We start from the raw sequence: 18,816 nt of genomic DNA on the forward strand, positions 1-18,816 counted from the left end.
AAATTCCATCGAACTCATCAGGAGTCAAGTGGACAGATCACTGAGCTGCAACCTCTCTATTATTTTATTGTTACGAATACTTATTATTATTATTATTATTATTATTATTATTATTATTATTATTATTATTATTATTATTATCGGTTTCATGATACCTGGGACATCGTAATTTTGCCCCGAAAAGGATTTTTAAGGCACCCTTAAATATTGCCAGAGGTGTCCCGCATAACACTCATAAATACTTAGCGATCGCGCCAGAATTTGAATCCCGATATGGACGTGTGCCGATCCATCAGAGCTACCCAGCCAGTCTTGTCTGCCAAAAATAGAAATACTGTATTAAGGAATATTAAAGAGATTATCAAACAGATGCCCAAACGAAGTGCATAGCTAGCTAGCTTTTATTACATTTTATGAAAATTTACTATGTTGTAGTTTCCCGCTTGGATTATCCGGCTTCGACTCCTCACTCTGCCCCCAGATGATTTAAATCTCGGTGTGAGGTTAAAAATGAAGTGTACTCAGCCTCCTAAGGAAAATGGATAAGAGAATTGGGTTCGAATCCTAGAAGTGGAGGTGCATGATATATCAGAGTGACACTGTAACTGCTTTCTCATTAAGGCGGCCGCAGTTCGAATTCTGACCAATGCGTGTGGGTTTTTTGAAACGAAAAGTCTCGTTCTTGCGGTTCTGGTTTCACGTAAAACTGGAGGTCACATGGCAGTGGTCACCATGTCAGCAGTCATGTAAAACTATAGCATACAAGCGTGCTTGGTTTTTTCTTTTTTCTTTCCTAGAAGTGGTTCTCTCGTGTGAGTCAACTGTTCATTCGTCCTTGGGTCAGTGCTCATACACTCGCCGAACTCGCTCAACCAGTCCAAGTTGGAGCGTCCTTTACTGGCCTGATACTTCGCTATCTCTACGTCTAAAATGATCTTACCGACTTCAGTTCCGCATCTTGCTATTTAAAAATAAACTCATTGACCCCAAAAATGGATGGTCACATACATTATTTTTCTATGTTCTACTGCACTAGTTGATCATCCAGCTTTTAGATAGGGTTGCCAGTTCGTGTCTGTGGTAAACTTGATAACACTGCTGAAGTAAATTGACGGAGACACTTGAATAGTACGGTAAAAACAAGGGATGTCAACAGTAATATAACCTAGAGAGGGATTGAAATTTTGCGTTATGATATTTACAAACTACTAATGCATTATATCTTCGTTGTGCCCAGAAATACCGCTGTGTGACAATTCTAGTCAGAGTTCTAAGCTGAAATATTTTCATTTAACACATAGGAGATTTTATAGGCGCAAAAACGATATTAAAATTTTTACTCGATTTGTATTTTCGTCTAAATGTTCCGTTATGAATATACACTAGTTTCCTCTGTGGATCAGTGGTAGAGTGTCGGCCTCCGGTCCCCAAGATCGCGGGTTCAAACCCGACAGAAGTAATTGAATTTTTGAAGGGTGGAAAACGTCAATGTAACGCTCCATGTCTAAAGATAACGGCATTCGGCTCTTACCCAACACATATTAATTAAAACTCATATAATTATATAGAGATCCGATTTACTCTGCCATCTGGTAGAGTAACACGGAATGTCGTAAATAGGGCGCAATAAGGCTAAATGGCGTCAGATTAAAATGCCTGCGCAGGGTAGCTGAGCCCCAAATTATTATTATTATTATTATTATTATTATTATTATTATTATTATTATTATTATTATTATCATATGTGAGCTTAAAGGTTTCGACATGGGACTGCCTACCCGAGGCGGAAAAAGTAGTACTTGGTTCACCTGCAAGGGCACGGGCTTGGTTTTCTTGGAAGAGTGTAGATTCGGTTCTTGAAAAGAAGACTAGAAATTTTGAAATACGTCTGTCCTGGTTCTGGAGAGGTACATGTCTTATGCACGAGTACTAGGTTAATTCCAGGGTGGGGTAAAGGAACTAAGCATAGAGCTACTCATTTTATTCCATAAACAAGGGACAGTTGCAGAGTTGTCGATGAGAATCTCGACGAAAACCCTCTGACCAAAACAAATTCTGCAAAATATTACGTTTCATAACCGCCACTGTTGTTCATATAAACAGATTGTGAGCAGTCTCGACAAGAGTATTGTTAAGTGGTTATTTCATTACTGTTTACACTAGTGTGTGTTACAGAGGAGTGCCTTAATTGTTGAAGTCTTTAAAAAAGCTATTGTGCTTTTCTCTTGAAAGTTATTGTTTTGTATTTCCGTTTCGTCTGTTCTGTTTTTGTGTTTTCTTCGAGTGAACTTCCATTCTGTACTGTCTTCGATTTATGGTAGTTATCTGTGTAGAAAGGAAGCGTGGAAAGCTCGATGCTTTAGAGTGAAACTTGTCCATATTATGTTATATCTGTTATTATATTATGGGTTGTTTAAGCACTCAGCGTTTTAGTTATGACAAGGCGTATTAATATTATTACACATTTGGGATAATGGGATACAATGGCAGTACAAACTATACACTAGTATCGCTAATCATCAGTAAATGTAGATGAATGATGATTGATTGATAACTGCCTTTGTCACGTTAGCGGCATGCGGCGTGAGTTTTCGTACAATAACACTTGATGTCGACCTAGTCGGTTTTCTTGCATTGCGGCCGCACGTTATCTCAACTGTTGCCAATAAACCTCGACAGTCAGTTAAATTTCTGGGAAGGAACTCCCAGAACACGATACTCTACTTTTCTTACCAGATAACTCAACATGACCTTTTTTGGATAGATACTAACTCTCAAACGTGGACTTGCTTAACTTTCCTATTATTATTATTATTATTATTATTATTATTATTATTATTATTATTATTATTACCGTGTTTTGGTGGATCAGCAGAGGTGAAAGAAGGTGCGGGCTGGAATGGGTCTAACTACAAGTCCGAAAGATGAATTTAAAATTTAAATAAAGGTTATATTTTCAACAGACAACAAGATTTAACAAATGTTTACATAGAATTTGAAAACTTAACAAGTCAGTCAGGTACAAGACCAGAAAAGCAAGGATTTAGAGACAAATTAATGATCTGGGCTTCAAGCCCCACCTTTTACAATCTCTGAGCTCTCAGCTCACAACCACAAAATACCTAAGGGCAGAAAAACCCTAATTACATGGAGTACTTGCTCCCGCCTAGTAATATCAAGCCTCCTAGAGGCACCTTTCAAAATACCAGAAAGAGCTGACCGCTCTCAATCTTTCAGGCCTATGAAAGGCAACAACCAACATTACTATCAACTGCCCTCAAAGCACACCTATCAAGAAACAGGGGTATCTAGCACCCAATCTACTGGGCCTTCGTGGAAAAGGAACAGATAAATTAAATGGCCCCCAAAAAAGTCAAGATGAATGGAGGCGTGTACTTGCACTCCTACATGAAAGCTTGTTAAAACCTAAGTGGCGTTAAGCCGATACACAGGGGCTATTCCCATACTATAGAGGTGACTCGTATAAGAAAAATAATTTAACACATTAATGGGGAGAAGAAAATAGGTTATGAAAACGTAGTCACCTCAAATCCAAATTGAAGGGGAGCTCGAGAGGGTAAAGCACTCTCTATCCCCGATTTACAGTTAAAGTAATAAGAAAATGTTTACATAAGCTGGCACTAAGTTACATTTTTAAACAGGTAGGATACTTTGAAAAGGTTTCGAACCTTCCCCGGGGGTTAAACTGCTGAGCAAGAAAGAAATAAAGATGTTAAAAAGCCATTACCTTTGCTGAAGAGCTGCTGCTCGAAGGAAGAGGCGCAACCCGCCCCCTGCTATACTTCCATACACTAAGCTAGATGTTGTTGAAGTGGCGACGAGCCATGAAAATCAGCAGTTTTTAAACCCTCATGGAAGATTCGAGACCTTTCATGAATAATTAAGACACACCCACATGCGTTTATTGGTTGCCCAAAATTTACACATTAAAATTGGAGAAGAAGGACACTATTGGTCCAAAATTAAAGAAATTCGGGATTGGCTAAGTTCAAAACTGGCGGAAAGAAAAATTAATATTGCCAACCCACCAACGAAAGAACGAAATTTAGTAAAGACAACAACTTATGAATACAAAATATCTTCAAGAAAAGTTCCTTCACTTCGCACCAGGGTGCATGATCATAGTTTTTGGTAGAGACATCTGTGAGAGAATGTCCACACTTCTTGATAATTAGTAAACAAAAACTATTCGAAATTAACACAGTGCCATCTTCAGATAAACGGTTGAATTAATTGTTTTAAAGTTCGGAGTTTCGGCTGTAGAGGAGTAATTTAAGGCGGAAAATTCAAATGTGCGACGTATAGGTGTACCAACGGTACAATTATTATTATTATTATTATTATTATTATTATTATTATTATTATTATTATTATTATTATTATTATTATTATTATTTGATGTTCACAAAAGGCCCCATTTCTCGAGCCAAAGGTATTAACCATACGTAGTGAAAATTCCCGGTCCGACCGGAAATCGACCCAAATACTTTCTGAACCGAAGGCCAGGGTGCTGATCGTTAGACAAGGAGCCGGACTGTCGGTATATTAAATTCGAACTTCCCGAGAATTTAAATTAAATGTTAGTTTTCACCTTGAATATAATAATAATGTTATTGGTTTTACGTCCCACTAACTACTTTTACGGTTTTCTGAGACGCGGATGTGCCGGAATTTAGTTCCTCAGGAGTTATTTTACGTGGCATTAAATCTACCGACACGAGGCTGACGTATTTGAGCACCTTCAAATACCACCGGACTGAGCCAGGATCGAACCTGCCAAGTTGGGGTCAAGAAGGCCAGCGTCTTAACCGTCTGAGCCACTCAGCCCGGTACCTTCGATATAAAGAAAAATGTCAAGGGGGTTAAGGCTGAGTTTGAATTATTTAGATTGTAAAATGTATTAATTAGTTTTGAATACTGTTGTGTAGGTAAAAACACGCCATGTACTTTAATATCCCCTCATCCCCGACCCTATGTTTGGAAACGCGGCTAAAGGGTGGGCGGACATACATATAACAATGAAATAATTTTTGTTAAATTACACGATTCGTTTGTGGCCTCATATACAGTACATTTCATATTGTAAGATTAAACATTCAGTTTTAAACTTGTGAGTTTACATTCGGGAGATGATGGGCTCGAATCTTACTGTTGGCAATCGTGAAGGTGGTTTTCCGTGATTTCACATTCTAGTAATTTCCCATCCTAGCATCGCTGAAAACCTTTCATATGTTAGTGTTATCATGTAACCACTAGAAAAAAGTTCTAAACTGATACGTATTTCATATATACAGTTCAGTTTGTGCTCTTGAACTGTTTCAACACCGGTACTAGACAGTGAGTTTTATCGTGAGTTTCCCCACCGCCGCTGAGTGACCTTAAGTCTTGCGAATTCCTCGTAGATTGGCCGTAGAACCTGTTCCTGGCTTGTGATGTCATCCATTATAAAGTTAAAATAACGTCCGCTCTCCTTCAGAACAACTAGAGAACACAAAGGACGATATTATCAGTGCTTTGCATTTGTTACAGTTCATCGGCTGCCTCATTCGTAGTCCCCTTCATGTTGGAAAGTCCTTTTTTGTGCAATCTGCCAATCTTAGAAGAGAATTATGTTGCAGTAAACTTACGAACCGACGGAAGTTAAAGTGTTGTTTAGGAAATTATTAAAAGTATTATGGCAGAGGTTCCGTAAAGCAGAGTTGGGTGGCTGAGGTAATAAGATTGCTGGTCTTGTGAGCCCAAGCTGGCGTGTTCGATCCTGGTTCAGCTCAGTGGTATTTGAAGACCAGCCCCGTGTCGGTATATTTACTACGGGACAAAATTCTGGCATCTGGGCATCTCCGGAAACAGAAAAGGCCGAAGTGAGTGGCTCAGGTGGTAGTGTATTGGCTTTTTGAGCCCAGTTTGGCAGTTTCCATTAGATGTACTGGCACATAACAGAACTATGGGACAAAATTCTGGCACCTCGGCTTCTCTGAAATCCGTAGAAGTGGTTAATGTGACGTAAATCCATTATTATTTATTTATTTATTTATTTATTTATTTATTTATTTATTTATTTATTTATTTATTTATTTAATTATTTCCTCTAAGGAGCGTGATTGAACTTATTTAGCCGATGTTGCCTTTTTCTTCTCCCAAAATTTCTTCATCGTCTCGCTGTGGCTTTTGTTGCGATCTCCTGACCAGGTTTTATTGGTGGTAGTGCTTGGATGGTGTGTAAAGCGGCGATTGTCGACTAATTTTCTGAACTTAGCTCTGATACGTCATCTGAGATGCCTATTTCCTGAAGATTTTTTTGAACTTCGAGCAGCCAGTTGCTTTTTACTTTCATCGATAGGACACGGTTCAGACACTAGGAGGTCTATCATTCATGATCTCCGTCAGAAGTTTAAATATGTGAACTATCGTGATATGAAGTGTCAAGATTTTTGACCATCTTTCAAAAAACTGCTGCTCCGACCTGATCGAACCTGCGAACTTCAGCGGCCGAGGAGAACTTCGATACAATTCGGTGGTGTGCGTCTTTCAGACTTATTTTCTTTGTGAAATGACTGCTTATGTACCATATGGTACAATGTATCAACAATTTATAATAGGAATCCCCGCGGCTCTGCCAGCGTTGAAGTCAGGATTAGATATGTACACTGTTGGTAGCAATAGTGAAAAATCCAATAACTTAAACAGCGTTTACATAGGTTATGCTAAATCATGTAAAATTTCGGAAAAAAAAGCTTATGAATTCATCATCATCATCATCTCATGTTAGCAACAATTTCCCGTGTTACCAAGAAAACGTTTGTTATCCGCAAGAATTCGGTAAAGATCAAATAATGTTGGTGACATTTGTTATCAACACAGGCTGGTCTGAATCTATCGAGCAAAAATAGCACGACGTGAAAGGATATGTTGTTGGAAGTAAATTGGAGATAGGAACTAGATAGATCCGACCAACACACACTCAGATATTGTGAAAAGTTGTCGGTAGTACAACGGGGCACAAATAATTCTTCTTCTTCTCGTTCCACATACGGTCGGGATGTTGACTATATTCAGGCCTATTGTAGGTTTGCTCGTCGATCTTCGGAACAGCTTAGTAGATGGCAGTTCAAACAACTGACGGATGCTTTTCAGCCAGGAGATCGAACGGCGTCCAGGACCCCTTTTCGCGAAAATTTTGCCTTGCATACAGTAAGTATTCGATGTTTCTTCTTGTCGCGCATGGCTTGTTAAAATATTCTGGCTTACGCTTCTTTATCGTAGTCGATGCGCTGCAAAACTGCAATGTTGATCACTTGGTCCATCCAGTATATTCTGAGCATCATTCTATAAATAGATCCACATTTTGAACGCGTCTATTATCCTGTCATTTGCTTGCATTCGTGTCAATGCCTCTACTCCATTCACCAGAATAGGGTAGTCTTAACAACAATTGACAATGCGCAGTTAGATCGATAGGCTCAGATTTCTGGAGAACAGCAGTAGTCTCATTTTAATGAATATCGATCTGGCTATTTCTATTCGGGCTTTGATTTCTGCATCGGGATCCCACTATACGCTGAGACTGCTTCTTAGGTATACAAATTTGTCAACTCTCTCAATTTCTTTGATTCCTGCAATCAGCGAACCTGCTTTCTACATCACCATGAATTTGGTCTTCCTAGTATTTAGTTCTATTCCGGAAGCTTCGCTTGCAGTTCTCACTCGGTCGACTATAATTCCAGATCCCTCAGGTTGGTGGTTAACAGGATCATGTACAGTGGCGTATCCTGGATTCCCCACGGAGGCATGCAACTAGTAACCATGCAGTAGCACAATGTAATTAGTAAATTCCAATTCTAATCATCCTAATTACACTTAGGTGAAGTCGATCCTGCAATTCTTTTTTCAGAATTCCTTGTTGAAGTCACTGCAGAATTCCTCACGTGTTTTCAACTCAACAAGATTATCCTTGTCTATAGACATCATTCCTAATGCAGAGGGATGACTCTTACTTTAAGAATTGTGGATGAAGGATTTTATTCGCTTTAGGGCAGAGAAAGAGCGTTCTACAGATGATATAGCGGGAATAGTTGTAACCAATGTGCACAATTTATAAAGCTCAGGAAGACCACTATAGATATCAGTAGTCAATAGGAACTTCCGGATTTAAGCCGCAGTCATATCTTTGAAGTGTTCAGAAGTGAACACTGCCCTCAATTCGGATTTAAGTCGTACTGTATCAAAATATTTCCCATAGAATTCCATCAGTTTACTGAATTGATCTTTAGGAAACTCGCCAGAAGAAAATGAAAATTTCTTACAATCATTGTGTGGTGCCCCAAACATCGTGTGAAATATTTCAGGTTAGAACTATGGCCTGTAAAGTTCAGTTATCTAAGGTTCAATATTGTGCGAAATTCTATCAAGGAATTATCGTTATTACTGATATACCTGTCGCGTGTCAGTACTCCTTCGACACCATTCTCAGCAATATTTTCAGACGCAACGGTGATATAGCCTGGTAATTGGGAACATGCATCATTTTCAAAAATATTTGTTTTGAAAAGTACACCAATGAAATAGTACGTAAACGTATTGCATTGTGGTATGTTGCCTTGTTTTCTACCATTAAAAAAATATTTAATAGTGCCTTTCCGCACGGCGAGTGAAACGGCCTCTGACGTAAGCGGCGCGCTGTGACGTCACGATCCAGTACCGCATGGAGCTCTACCAGCCGTTGTGCATCAGCCGTTGCTAAAAGCCGATTGTTTATTATTCATGATCGCGAATAACTTCGAAATGACAGAAGAAAGGTTCAAAACAGCACAGTCAGACAATCTACCATGTGTAGATGTCATCATCCTTGAAAAATGTGACTTTTGTGGCCGCAGAAATTCGCGCATAACTAGCAAGTTTGTAAGTGGCGTCTTTTATGTACGTGCAATGTACTGTAACCCATACTATTAGGATAACAACAAACCTGGATAGAAATAACATCACTTTCAAAATTTCCTTCTAGACTGATTCCCATATTAAAGAATAACATTACATTTTCGGGCTCTCAGCATTAGTAAAGTAAGAAATCGGATTTCAGCACTAACATAAACATATAGGTAGCATTATAGTACTAGTCCGCTTCTGTGGTGTAGTGGTTAATGTGTGCCACTCCCGGAGGCCCGGTTTCGATTCTCGGCTCTGCCATGAAAGTTGAAAACAAATAGTACGAGGGCTGGAACGGGGTCTACTCAGCCTCGGGAGGTCAACTGAGTAGAAGGGTTTCGAATCCCACCTCAGCCATCCTCGAAGTGGTTTTTCGTATTTTCCTACTTCTCCTCCAGGCACCTAAGGCCACGGCCGTTTCCTTCCCTCTTCCTTGTCTATCCCTTCCGATCCTCCCATCCTCCAACAAGGCCCCTGTTGAGCATAACAGGTGAGGCCGCCTGGGCGAGGTAATGGCCCTCCTCACCAGTTTCATCACCATACTCAAAGTCTCACGTTCCAGGACACTGCCCTTGAAGTGGTAGAGGTGAAATCCCTCGCTGAGTCCGAGAGAAAACCAACCCTGAAGGATAAACTGATTAAGAAAGAAAGAAAGATCATAGTACTATAGGACTATAATCTATCATTCCCAAAAAAATATATATTTATGGTTGGGACAACTGGCCTACCCACTTCCGGGGCCCATGAAAGAGAATTAAATATCTTTGTGGAGGGAAAAAGTTAAACATGATAAAGATAAATATGACTTCATCTAGTTTTCACAAGTCGGGCTGAGTGGTTCAGACTGTTGAGGTGCTGGCCTTCTGACCCCAACTTGGCAGGTTCGATCCTGCTTCAGTCCGGTGGTAGTTGAAGGTGCTCAAATACGTCAGCCTCGTGTCGGTAGATTTACTGGCACGTAAAAGAACTCCTGCAGGACTAAATTCCTGCACATCGGCGTCTCCGAAAATCGTAGAAGTAGTTAGCGGGGCGTGAAGCCAATAACATTAATTACATTTGGCTTTTAACAAGCTGCGCATATCAAGAAAGAAAAGTGTCCTGGTGACATTTTAGTCGCTCAATACAGGAATGTCTTTGGGTGCTGTGACTTTTACTTTTTTTTTTTTTTTGCTTTACGTCACACCGTCACATATAGGTCTTATGGCGACGATGGGACAGGAAAGGCCTAGGAATGGGAACAAAGCGGCCGTGGCCTTAGGTACAGCCTCAGTATTTGCCTGGTGTGAAAATGGGAAACCACGGAAAACCATCTTCAGGGCTGCCGGCAGTGGGGTTCAAAACCCACTATCTTCCGGATGCGAGCTCACAGCTGCGCGCTCCTAACCGCACGGCCAACTCGCGCAGTATTTTTACCCTTCGGTTTATTGACTTGGCTTGTATAACCTAAAACTTAGGCGAAGTTGGATAATATTTTAAACACCTACATCACTATTTTCACCTGTGTGCAATTATGTTATTTATTTCATTAATATTATGATAATTATTATAATTGAGCATTGTTATCTTATAAGACCCCAACAGACAAGCATTGGTTTTGTGGAGAGTTATACATTTGTTAAATTCACGTTGTTTCCTTTCATGATGTACACCGCCTATTCTTTGTTACATTATAGAGTATTTAGATATAGCCTAAATTTCTTTATCAATTAAGCTCTTCAATAAAGACATACATAACTGTCCCATGCCAAGATAGAATTAGAGCTGTCAAAATGGTTCATAACCCCTTTGATTTATTATCTTGACATGGATCACCCAAAACATAGGTTAGGTTTGGAGAATACTTTAATAATCAGCATTATTTAATGCACTGTTTATTACTTTCATATTCCAAGATGTAATTGAAGCATTTAAATAAAGCATCATACATTAAAATTTAAAGTTTTACCATTAGAACAGCTGACATGGAAAAGTGATTTGAAAATTCAAACAAATTCATCTTACGTTAAAATCTTCAAAAAGTAAACTGTAGACTTTTCCGATATATCACCAGCATTTCTCCGGCTCGCCAAAATCCATTTCTCCCTAGTTTTAGCGTCTTTGGAACATTTATAGACAATTTGTTTGGTACGGTATGCGATGTGCTATTGCACATCGGAACTCTACACCATTTATAAGTTTTCTGCCTCACTGTCTGCGCAGGATTCATTTTAAGTCTAAAATATACCACTCAGATTATTATCCAATGTATAGACCTCGAATTTAACCATACTAGACACTAATGTAAAGTAGAAATACGCGAAGTGTATCCTGCTTCTCACAGCACACTATGTGTTATTTCGTCTGCTAATTCAATCAACCTGTACGATGACGTCAGACCAATGAGATCGCGTACTTGCGTGACGTGACATTTTCGTAGATTTTTATCATGTTTGGAGTTATTATTTGTACATTCTGATCACATTTTTGAATTCTGCATGAAATTTTGAATCAGATTAGCATATTTTTAATTAAAACCCCGGATCATGCATGTTCCCTATTGGATATATTAACAGTTTTTTTTTTATTTGGAGTGATTTAAGGAATATGAAAACTGGCCATTTTATTTGATGAAATTGTATCCTGCGTTATAAATGTTTTTATTCCAGCTTATATGCCCAAACTTTACTGTTAGATTAGCCTATAAATTGTGTTCAGTCGAATGTAATATTTTTCTCCACATTAACGAAAAGTAGAAATATTAATATGTGTGTTATTTTCTTATTTGTTTATGCAAGAAAGCCAATAATACTGTAAATTGAATATTCCTGTTTGCTGAGTTTAAGTGCATGTTGGGTATTTTCCTGAACTTGGGCAGCTGCTAGATTTAGTGTTGCCAACTATCATGAAGTCACTAATTGGGATAAAATGTCAATACATGAAATTTTTGGAACTAGGTCTACATGGGATAATGTTGAAGGATTAAGTGGATGAATAACTACAACATACCTAATTAAAATGAGAAGAATATGCAGCTGAGGTTCCTGTTTACCCAAGGCCTTTTCATGGAATTCATAATTATGTATAACAGGTCTTCCTAACACTTTCAAGAGCGTTTATGGCATCTGTTATGCATCTCTATTTTCACCAAGTTCAGCTGACTAAAAGGACCTTCTACCTTTGAATTTATTAATAGCAACAGCATCTAAATCCAAACATCCTCCACACAGCTTTGGGCTGGCTATCGTCGTTAAGGCCAGTCTTGGAAAATGGAGCAGCTGTATTGGATTCGTCCCGAAGAGAGCTCATCTCGCCAGGGGGTAATCCGTGCTTCGCACTCGACGTTACCTTGGACATTCCACCTTTCTTCAAAGCTGTTAGCAGTTGGCCGAGGGTAGCAGGTGAATGGTGACAAAGATTGAAGTGCAGTGACGTCATGCGGAGGGTTTCAGAACTACGTCTGCCACCGAATGCAATTTTAAGATTGAATGCGTTACGTCCGTAAAGCCCCATTCACAATGCAAACGTAACGTAACGTAAACTTAAAATTAACGTTAACTTAGAAGTTAGCGGCCATCTTATCTAATGGGTCCATTCACAATGCGCCGACGTAAACTTAACTGCGAGTCCGTAAAATTAAGGGATTGCAAACTCCAAGCTCTTGCGGTTAATTTTACGTTAACTTTAAGAACCACCCAATCAGAGCAGAGGTAAACACTGTGTGTTGTGCAGGATATAATGACTTCTTTCGACGAAACACTTGTAATTCTCTTTCAAAATAATCTTTGTGTATAGGCTATGTATTATAGAAGGAAAAAGAATTACAAATACGCTGTACCTAAAAATAATAGGTGGAAATTAATATCCTGTAGTAATGAAATCTGACAATAAATGGCGGGAGACAAGCTCGCAGCGCTGGCAAACGGACGAGAGAGAATCCCTGTCATAAATAAAACAGTGTCCCTGTATATTTTTCTTAACATTATGACGGACTACTATTTTACGAAAACGATATCATCCAAACAAATAGATCCAAACATCTCATCGGGGTGTGGTAGATAGGGTCATAGATGTCGGTAAAGGAGACCTTACATTTCTTTTTATTACAAAAGTGGAAGCAAATCGTAAGAAAGGCAAACAGTTCAGGTTTCATCCGCATGTCCAAAACGAACTGATGAGGGTCATTTCTTACAGTAGATTACCGAAATCGCCCTGAGATAACCTTCTTTGATTCAAGGGATGAACCCATTTTCTGCACCGTTGTTTACATTGCCTTTTTCAGGTACCGTAGGCCTACACAGCTCCCAGGAGCAAAGCAATAGATGTTTGAAGTAATATGAATTCCGCTACCACGTTGTTTGATTCCATCGAAGTATTGAAATATAAAACTGTGAGATAGCCCAAAACCTGACTTCCGTACTAAATAACATGGTAGTGTTTTGATTGGCTGCTGTGTACTCTTTACGTTAATGTTACGTTCCTCCATTGTGAATACCACAAATTTTACGTTAATTTTACGGTTACGTTACGTCGTTAAGTTTACGGTTACGTTTGCATTGTGAATGGGGCCTAACTTCTACATTTGCTCTCTCTTTCTTTCTACGGTAGAGTAGATGGCGAGACTACAGCAGCGTCACACGTAGTCAAGCAACGGAACTAATGCAAGTTGAGCGGAACTTTTAAACTTCTGAGAGATGAAATTAATAATACTTGACTTGAAACAGCCTAAAATCGTACTTCAGACAGTTCTTCGCGCTATCGTAACGCATGCAATGAATGCCTTGCATGCAAGGCAAATACGCCCCTGATCATGTAGTCTGCTTACCGTAGATTGTTCAGATACTCCCCGTTGATTCGGATGCCCACATGTAGACCTGTAGCTTCTGCGAAGATAGAATAGAATAGGGGAAAGTACGCAACCTTGCCTGACACCCTACGTATTTCTATTAACTCGGTCACCTGGTCTTCGACTCGCGCTCGCTGGTACCATTAGAGACTGGTAACAAGTCGGATGTTTTTTTTATCCGCACCTACTCTACGAAAGGCTTGGGTCATTTTCTGGTGCTGCCAGCAATCGAATGTCTTAGCGTAATCGACGAAACACACAAACACATCGCAGCTTACGTCCCTGTATCTCCGAACGAGTACTTGCATCGCGAAAGGAGCCTCGCGGGTATCCACATTATGTTTCACCTGTGCATTTTGACATGCATAATCGTCGGAAAAAGTTTCAAGGCTGATGGTTCGGTGATCCTCATATTTCTTCGCGGATGGTTTCTTCGGCAACGTCACGAAAGTCCTCTAGAATGGTCCCTGAATCGTAGATGGAATTGAAGACACATGTCAATTGTCTGATGCTCACCTTACCCCTCACCAGCATTTCTATGGGATCTCATCAGGGCTCGTTGCCCACCCGCGTTTCGAATTTTCAAGTGTCGTTTTTCAGTTCGCTCACGAGTATAGGAGGTCCTAATGTTCCGCTTATGTGTGGTTTGTTTCCTCGTTCATCGTTCATCCTCTGTGTACGCCTTCCAGATGGTCAGTTTTTCTTCATTTTCTGCCGCCATGTTTAAATCATTGACGAGCAGGAGTGAAATAAGCTTCTGGTAGTACTTACACGTTGCTTCTCCTGATTTTCCGATGAACATTGAAGTAGTCGTGTCTGTTCTGAAACTCATCCATTTCTTTGTATTTCCCATTCATCAACTCCTAATTGGCATCTCTTCTTACTTCTTGTCTGATCCTCTTATTCATCTCGTCGTTCTTTCCTCTGTCTTTATTCTTGAATTATCTTCTCTCGTCAACTGCAGAATGTCGTCTATCATCGATTATTTCTTAATCTTCTCTTTCTTCTTCTCCAGATGATTTCTACCTGCCAATTGGACAGAACTTTTACTGTTGTCCCATCTCTCCTCAGAATCTGTAACTCGTTCTGTGGTGCCCGTTAGGACATCCTTCATTGTTTCATGTACTTCCGCCCGTACTTCTATGTCCTCCAGAACCTCTAGAGTAAAACCAGATTTCCTTCTACTTCTAACAAGCTGCCTCAGTTTCATGGGTATCTGACAAACTACACGTTTTCGGTCATACGGTGCATCTGTTCCCGACTAGGTTTTCACGTTCAGGTCATTTGGTTTCTGACAACTGTAGGTTATTGTTGTTTGTAGGTGACTTCCACATGTAAAGTCTTCTGTGTGGTAGTTCGAACCAGGTGTTCATGTCAGCAAAATCGTCTTCGCGGCAAAATTGAATGAGACCATCCCTCCGGTCGTTCTGTCCCAATGCCATGCTTCCAAACGTTGTTTTCTACCCTTTCTCTGCCGACTTTGGCGTTCAAATCACTCAGAGATAATAGTCATCTCGCTTCGCTTTGTGTGTGGGAGGGTTTTCCGCACTATATCATCTACTTCCTCGATCTCATCGTCGGGCTTGTCCGCAGTTGATTATGTTGGTGTCAAAGGCCTGGCCGTGTAGCTTCACCGACAGCCCTCAATCCGAGAGGTGTAGCACGCAGAGCACAGTGGTCGAGGCCTCGTTGTTCAGGATCACTCCGACTTTATTCCTCTGCTACTGGATGACATTCCCCGCGTAGTGCACGGCATACTTCCAACATCCTGCGCTGGCCAGTGTCTTCCCTCTCATTCCACTTTCTCATCACGCTGGTGTCATCTCCTGAATTATATCGCGGATTTTCTCTCTTTAGAATATACCACGAATATTCAAAGTATTTATCTTCCTGGCTGAGCAGGAGGTTCTTAGCACCCCTGCCCCATTCGATGGGTGCCTGTAGTCGGTGTCGTGGTTACATTTTGCTGCCATGATGTTTTATCCTAGGAAATATAATATATTGGTTTTCAGTGGCCTTCTGCATTGCAGCACGATACCCGTTCCACACGTCGTTGGCTGGTCCTGGGCCCTTTCGGTGCGCGAGGTCCTTGTTCGGCCCAAGGCCAGTTCTGTGGGAGTTCCTGCCCATCAACAAAATGGGTTTCAGAGGCATTTCCTCCACTGAGAGACCAGCATCCTCCATGGGGGAGGGCTTCTCCGCCCAAAGCTGTTGGACCCTCAAGGAGTGTCGGGTTTGACTGCCGTCCGGCACTCGGCGAGGAGTCGCTGGCTACAGAGTCCACTCCATTACCGTATAACCTGGCGAGACACTTGCACATATCATTACCTAGAAATAAAGGTTTATGCAGAGGTCATGAGTTGTCGTGCTGTGCAGAATGTGCAAATTCTTATATTTCATATGACTTAAAACACCAAAACATTCATGTGCTCAATTTAACGGAGGTAATACATGTGGCAATCGAGTATTTATTGCTATCTTAATTCTTACTTCGTTGCAAGCTCTTACGCCTTAATGAGTTTGCTTGGTAAATTAGACCATCTTGTATAACTATTCTTGGAGCTTCGCGACTAAGACCACAAATAACGATTTTCACCATAAACCAACCAATTGTACTGCGCTCGACGTGCGAGCGCTCTGGACCGATTTAACACTTAGAAGTGCAATTTTCTAGCAAACTTTGAGTTAAGAATAAAATGCATATGGAGATTTTGGTAGGAAAGTTAATTGTAATTCCAGCTTGTTTGCTCCTTTCTTGATGAGACTAACAGTTTACCATTTTTTTAAATCTCGTAACTCATGCGCTGAAACACAAGAAAGCATATTTCCTGGAAAACTGCTAGTTAGGAAGAAATGGCGTAGGCATGTGAACTTTTTGTAGTAGAAAATGAATACAAGTTACACGTGAAGGGCTCCATTTTTAAGAGAACTAACAGTTTGACAGAGTATTGACTTTTAAGGGTTCTGGGCGCACATTGTTTTCAGTATTCCACTTTTTCTCCCCCGGTGAGCTAACGTAATTTATTGAACGATATAGACAATAACAGTCTGGAAAACATTTCTAATAGTAAAACAATTACTGAAATCGGTTGAGTGTTTCGCAGGATTTTGTAAAGATGGAAGCTATTATGTTTTACTATCGACTCAGTTATTATAAGTTAGTCCAAGTTTTTCAGTCTGTCGATACTCGATACACTAATAACTTAGAACACTATAACGTATTCGTAAAATACACACTTAGCACAATGTAACATATCTGTAAACAAAATTATCGAGCGAGTTGGCCGTGCGGTCAGGAGCGCGCAGGTGTAAGCTGGTATTCGGGGTTCGAACCTCACTATCGGCAGTCCTGAATATGGTTTTCCATTGTTTCCCATTTTCACACCGCGCAGATGCTGGGACAGTACCTTAAGGCCACGGCCGCTTCCTTCCCACTCCTAGTCCTTTCCTATCCGATCGTCGCCATAAGACCTACCTGTGTCGGTGTGACGTAAAGCCAATTGTAAAAAAAAAGTATTAATTATTGTATTATGGAGCGAGTTGGCCGTGTGGTTAGGCTCGCATAGTATTTTACAAGTATGTTATATTGTTATGTCATAATTTATTAGTGTACTGACTGACTGAAAAACTTGTATTGTCTATATTTCGTAGCATTAGGTTTCTCATACATACACATTTGTAAACTTTCTCTCCTTGTTTTGTGAACAGTAGTTACGGCAGTATACTTCCACATTCAAGTTGGAGTGCAAAAAATTCGCGAAACGCGTCTTTGTTGGTTTGGAGATGTTCTTGGCAGAGCTCCGCACGATGGTCAACGCCCATTGCTTGTTCAGTACTATCCTGGGGCCAGGAATAGCCAGTATACAGCGTGAAGCAGTCATCGCTGAGTTTGGCAAGGCGGTGTGTGTGTGTGTGTGTGTGTGTGTCTCACACGCGCAGTGGATAGACTTCCGCTCTCGAATGTAAACACAGCTTGAAATGTACTAAACAATAAGACGCGCAGAACAACATACTACATTGCCTTATTGTTATTTTATATTTCACAAAATGACACTTCTTTCTTTAATTATCGACGGACTGCGTATCATAGTGATTAAAAAGCAAACCTCTAATTGCTGCAGACCATCAGGGCCGTGGCCTGCCAAGACGTCTGCTGCCTTGCAAATACTGAAGTTCATGTGGTCAGCACGACGACGTCCTCAGCCGTCGTTTATGATAGCCAACACATGATGAAGAACCGCTACCCCGTCGATAAATTCACCTTCCATAAGCATATTTAAATAGTGGCATCAAGGACATCGAATCCTTCATTTTCAACAAACTATAAGTAGAGTTGCAAACACCTCCATCTCAAATATAGTCTGCCTGCCACAAAAGAGAACAAACTGGTAAGATATGAAAGCAAACAGCATGAATATGTTCATAGCAGTCTGGGACCGTATATTTTGTCCCTTAGAGATTGAGTTATTCACAAAAGGGCTTCTTAGTTGTTGCTTATGGTCTAAAAACAACCTCTGTACAAAACTGGTTCGGTAGTTCCTGAGATACGATGAGTGAGCGACTGATCGTATGTCGCATTTACTATGCTGCATGTGTAGACTAAATCTGGTTCGTAGCGGAAGGAAATGCTGCATTCAAGCACTGGATTATACTGTGCCGAATTGCCGCAGGGGCTCATCGTTAATGACTTATGGAAGTGGCGCTCCAGTTACACTTCGGACTGTATCCGGAAGTCGTCTCTTTACATGAGATAGGTTCTGTGTTTCTCCCAGCTGGACTCCAAAGCTTAATCTAAGCTGGGTATTAAGAATTTAACGAGAGGTGTCATTTAAATGTAATTTGGCATGGCATAAATCCTTTACTTCCATTACACAAATATATATATTATTTCCTAGAAAGTTTGTTATATTATTACAGTTATCTAGTTCCTTCCATTTGCCTAGATTTGTATCTGGTGAGAGATAGAGTTTACAATGCATAATTTTTTGTAGTATGTACAAGAGCAAGTGTCTTTCACAGACCTGTCTCAGTAGCATCCTTAGCTTGAACAA

General features: G+C 40.3%; 1 protein-coding gene across 6 annotated transcripts in view; it reads left to right on the forward strand.

Moving 5' to 3' along the window:
• Nucleotides 1-18,816, forward strand: part of LOC136877476 (calpain-B) — a 653,760-nt gene that overhangs the window by 330,098 nt on the left and 304,846 nt on the right. The window lies entirely within an intron of this gene.

Source organism: Anabrus simplex, chromosome 7 (genome assembly GCF_040414725.1).
Source record: "Anabrus simplex isolate iqAnaSimp1 chromosome 7, ASM4041472v1, whole genome shotgun sequence".
In the NCBI taxonomy this organism is placed as follows: domain Eukaryota; kingdom Metazoa; phylum Arthropoda; class Insecta; order Orthoptera; family Tettigoniidae; genus Anabrus; species Anabrus simplex.